Source organism: Colobus angolensis, unplaced genomic scaffold (genome assembly GCF_000951035.1).
Source record: "Colobus angolensis palliatus isolate OR3802 unplaced genomic scaffold, Cang.pa_1.0 Scaffold286, whole genome shotgun sequence".
In the NCBI taxonomy this organism is placed as follows: Eukaryota; Metazoa; Chordata; class Mammalia; order Primates; family Cercopithecidae; genus Colobus; species Colobus angolensis.
The window spans coordinates 3,345,601-3,351,070 of NW_012116110.1; the positions used below are offsets into that span (position 1 = coordinate 3,345,601).

The window sequence follows — 5,470 nt, forward strand, 5'->3', positions numbered from 1 at the left end:
TAATCCCAGCTACTAGCAGGGGCTGATGCAGAAGAATTGCTTGAATTCTCCGGGAGGCAGAGGTTGCAGTGAGCCAAGATCATACCACTATACTCCAGTCAGGGCAACAGAGCGAGGATCCGTCTCAAAAGAAAATAAGATAAAATAAAATAAACTAAGAACATCTGTGATAAATCACCTACATTTAAGTGCAGAGGTTGAATGCTAACATTTTCCACTTATCACTTTGGCAATGATTTTCAAAGCTAACTCCCCACATTAGTGAGGACACTAGCAAATTTGCCCTCTAATATGCCATTGGTAGGAATATAAATTGGCATAATGCTGGAAGGCAATTTGGCAATGGATACCAAGCAGAAAATAGTCATGACTTTTGACTCAACAATTTTGCTTTTAAGAACCTGCATACAGCTGGGCACGGTGGCTCGCTCCCAGAATCCCAGTCCTTTGGGAGGCTGAGGTGGGAGGATTGCTTGGGGCCAGGAGTTCAAGACCAGCTTGAGCAACATGTTGAAATCCTGTCTCTACAAAAATAAAAATTAAAAAAAGTATCCGGGCATAGTGGCTTATGCATGTAGTCTCAGCTACTTGAGAGGCCGAGACAGAGGACTGCTTGAGTCCATGAAGTCAAGGAGGCAGTGAGCTATGATCATGCCACTGCACTCCAGCCTGGGCAATATAGCAAGACCCTCTTTGGGGGAAAGAAAAGAATTTGCTTATGAAAACAATCAGAGTTAGGGGAAAAGGATTTTGATCACAGAATTATTTATAATTACAAAAAAAAAAAAAACTGAAGAAATTTAAGTACCCAACAATAGGGAACTGGTTAACTGCATTATGGTATAAGCATATGATAGAACACTATAGGCTGCTGAAAATATTGTAAAATAAGATTTAATGGTATGTTTATGATGTATTTTAAGAAAAAAGAATATCTACACACACACATATACAAACACATAGAATTCATACAAATACCTTTTTTTTTTTTTTTTGAGACAGTTTCACTCTTGCCCAGGCTGGAATGCAATGACATGATCTCGGCTCACTGCAACCTCTGCCTCCTGGGTTCAAGCAATTCTCCTGCCTCAGCCTCCTGAGTAGCTGGGATTATAGGCACGCGCCACCATCCCAGGCCAATTTTTTGTATTTTTAGTAGAAACAAGGTTTTACCATGTCGGCCAGGCTGGTCTCGAACTCCTGACCTCAGGTGATCCACCCGCCTCGGCCTCCCAAAGTGTTGGGATTACAGGCAAGAGCTACTGCGCCTAGCCACAAATATCATTTTTAAAACTGTAAAGAGTATACAACAACAATGTCACAGTGATTCTCCCTGAATGGTAATATGATAAAGAGTGTTTATTTCCTTCTCTGTATTTTCCTGTACTTCTAAATTTTCTACAATAAGTATGTAGTATTTTTTTAATTAAGAAAACGTCATTTCTTTTTCTTAAGCCAGACTCTTCTCAGTTGATTGTCCAAATGTGATAGGTCATATAAGAGAAAGTTCGCATCAGTGCTGCAATGTGTTCAGAGCACGCTTGCTGTTGCAGTTGTGTGCAAACCATTTGTCGAGCCTCAAGCACACCCTTGGCTCTGGAGCTCAGCACAGTTTCCTTTCTGTGAATAACATTCTATCCAAAAAGGAGCGCCTCAGCAGGCTGTTCCTGAGCCATTAAACCTTCCAACACCCCGTGAGCATAGCAGAAAGACCAATTCCCCACTGAACGGGCAGATGGTGAAACATCCCCTTGGCTCTTGTACATCTAGACATATTGGTGCAGACACAGCTGTGAAAAGGCAAGCAAGTTCTCCAAGGCCAGGCAAAATTAGTCCTTTCTCAAGGGAGTGCTCTGCCATGCCAGCTGGCATTTCCTGCCATGCCCCCAGCCTGTTTCAAGAGTGGATAATGGACCAAAATGGAGAGGGCTTAAACTGAAGGACTGAGTATCTCAACCAGTGCAGAGCTGGGCTTTGAACACCGTGAATATACTGTCAGGAAGTAACAGTCTTTCAGGAAGCAAAGAATTCCATATGACAGCAAAGTAGAAAGAGGCCTGGACTGTGAATTAGGAGCCCTGGGTGCTTGTTACATCTCACAGTCTCCCCTCTTTTCAGTTCCTTCTTCTTTAAAACATTGGGGGTGGCCTAGGGAGTCAATAGATGAAATGAGCTATAAAAGCTGTTTCCAGCCTTCAAGACCTTTATAATGATTAATAATGAAGTCATGCAGTATAGATTTCAGTCAATAAAAATTTACTCAATACTTATTATATCTAATAAAACACTGGCCACCCACAGGACTCACTGTCCAAAGCACTGGAAAATTCCTTGGTTTCAATATGTATAATTATTCACTGTACCATTTATTTAAGATAATGTTTTCCTCAAGATTGAATTTTCTCTGTTGCTAATAAAGCTAATTCCATTTTCGATGAACAATGTGTGTACTGTACAATGGGAGACAGTATAGGTTTGGGTTAAAAGCATGAATTATAGACTCAGAAAGTCCCGGTTAAATCTTAGCTCCACCGTTTCTTAACTGAGTGATCTTGAAAAAATTACTTAAATTCTCTTAGCTTCAGTTTCCTTATCTATAAAATGGTAATAATAATAGTACTTACCGTTTGGACCAACGGAGGCAAGATGGCGCAGTTCCGGGTTCTTCACCATCAACTTTCCCGCACCTGGGAAAGACACAGGTCGACTGCGCAGGCGCAACCTGACCTCCGACGGAGAAAAACCGGAACCCGCCTAGCCACGCCTACCGCCTGGCCCCCGACCCGCCTATGTCCCGCCCACTGCCCGCCCACTCCCAGGCCCAGGACATAAAAGCCGCTCCCGGCGGGCGCGCTGCACGAACTTCCTCAGCCCCCACTCCTGTCTGGAGTGCATTAGGAACCTCGCCCGAGAGCTCCGCCGGGTGACTCCCTCGGCCTCCCCTGCCGGAGACCGATGGACCTCACCCCTCCCCCACAAAGCTGGCTGACCAAAAACATAAATTTGCAGTTTTGCTCCTAGCCTTGCCTACTCGCTGGTCCTTTAATACGCCCTGGTGAGCCTAGAAAGCAAATCAGTTTCCTAGAAAGCAAATCACTTACTTCTTGGGACTATTGTAGGGAATGAATGACCTGAGTCATTTACATTAAATAAAGTATCAGTAAATCACTGTTATCTGTTGTTAATATAGGAAGTTTAAAATAATTTTAATATCAGGTTTTTTTTTTTTTTTTTTTTTTGAGACGGAGTCTCGCTCCGTCGCCCAGGCTGGAGTGCAGTGGCCGGATCTCAGCTCACTGCAAGCTCCGCCTCCCAGGTTCACACCATTCTCCTGCGTCAGCCTCCCCAGTAGCTGGGACTATAGGCGCCCGCCACCTCGCCCGGCTAGTTTTTTTGTATTTTTTTGTAGTAGAGATGGGATTTCACCGTGTTAGCCAGAATGGTCTCGATTTCCTGACCTCGTGATCTGCCCGTCTCGGCCTCCCAAAGTGCTGGGATTACAGACTTGAGCCACCGCACCCAGCCAATATCATTTTTTAAAAAGCACAAAATCTTGGAATGTTAGATTAAACAAGGGACCTTAGAAATAATCAATTCCATTTCAATCCTTCGATCCTCCCATCTTACATAAGAAAGCCATGACTGAAAGAGGCTCACTAAGGCCCCAGGGACCCTTTTGAGCTTTTTTTTTTTTTTGTATATTCTGTTAATTAATTAGGAAATGTATTGTGCTTTTCTGAAAAACTAAAAACAGATATATTTGCAAGTCATACAGAAATTATTTCAACCATTACTATTATTTTGAATTATCTATCTGCTGCTTACTGAGATTTAACTGTCATTTCAAAGTTTTTCCAACAATCTGGCATTTTGGCTAAATAGCCCAATTGACTCTTGCCCCAGCTTCCCAAAATCCATAGTGATTGATCCAAACGGGCTCAGAATTTCCCTGCTTGTGCATAGATGCCACTTACCTGTTTTTCCATCTTGGTTTTTTTTTTCTAGCTACTTTTGGCTATCAGAAAAAAATAATTTAAAGTTTGTACAAACCAAGTTTGTTTCACTGACTCCAATCAGACAAAGATACCTTTTCCAGAAATCAAGACTGTGGATCTACACCAGTGTCTGGAGGACAATGAGAAGATAGAAGAAAATGGAACTCACGGAGATTAGAGAGTAAGGGAGCTGACACTTATCCTGTGCTTTCTGTGTTCCCAAGGATTCACTGGGTCCTCAGGACAACCCAGTGAAAGGGGTTTGTGAAAAACACAATCAGATTTGTGTTTTTCTCCCCACTTCAGGTGAAAAAGCTGAGGGTCAGAGAGCAACTTGCCTGATGTAGCACAGCCAGGATATAGAGAGGGAACTTGAACCCAGGCCAGCCTGTTTCCAAACTCTTTCCAGTAAGTGGGCCACACTCCTCCCATGGTCTTAATGTTATTTAATTGACAGAGAACTGCTTGGTGGAAAAAATTTAAAAATGAAAACAAATGGTTCCTATAAGATGGTGTAGTCACACATTTGGAGAAGAGAGATCCATTATGCAATTCACTAAAACGTGTTGAATGTCTACTAAGTGTTACCAAAGCACTGAATTTCAATCATTAAAGACTCATCCCAAGTATCGTAAGTCACGTTTCAGTCCTCCCTAATACGGTTTTCCTGTATTATGTATTATGACTCTTGAATGGTCAGAAATGAGAGTGAAACTTAACAGATGAAGATGAAGACAGGATTATTATATACATGTTGTTTCTATAAAAACTTTTCTCTAAATCTAATGTCTTTGTAATTGATCGATTCATTGTCCATGGCCTTTTCTAGAGTAAAGGTTTTGTGTTCTCTTCCGCCTCCCTACCCTGGCTTTTTTTCAAAGCATTTTTCCAGTCCACTTACAGTTGAGAACAGATGTAGATGCTGGCCTGCTCCCAGAATCTTGCTGCGAAATCATAACTTCACCATTCCCCATGGACTGAGTAGTGCCGAGGTAGAAAATGACTTCAATCCACAGCAGAATCTGTGCTGCTGCCAATCCAATTTAAGCTCATAGGAGTCACTCCTATTTGTAGCAAGTTTTTTTCTTTCCAGTTTATGCCGAGAATATATAACGCATCATATGTTGATGATTTATAGAGTATATCTGAAGGCCTCTTTCTCCTCCACTGCCCCGACATTGTCATTTGTCAATTTTGCAGACTTAACATGCATCAAAGGAGCAAAGTTTTCAGAAAATCTGAAGCAAACAATAGATCAAGAATATTAGCCGGGCACAGTGGCTCACGCCTGAAATCTCAGGCGTGCGGGCACCTGTAATTCCAGCTACTCAGGAGGCTGAGGCAGAGAATTGCTCGAACCCAGGAAGTGGAGGTTGCAAATCATGACACTGCACTCCAGCCTGGGCGACACAGCAAGACTCTGTCTCAAAAAAAAAAAAAAAGAATAGCCGGGCGTGGTGGTGGGCGTCTGTAGT

General features: G+C 42.5%; 1 protein-coding gene across 1 annotated transcript in view; it reads right to left on the bottom strand.

The window, feature by feature from the left end:
• Positions 1-5,470, bottom strand: part of TMEM2 (transmembrane protein 2) — a 131,665-nt gene that overhangs the window by 125,092 nt on the left and 1,103 nt on the right. The window contains exon 2 of the mRNA XM_011948904.1: positions 4,897-5,233. The gene's annotated coding sequence lies outside the window, so the exon portion shown is untranslated. The remainder of the gene's footprint in view (positions 1-4,896; positions 5,234-5,470) is intronic.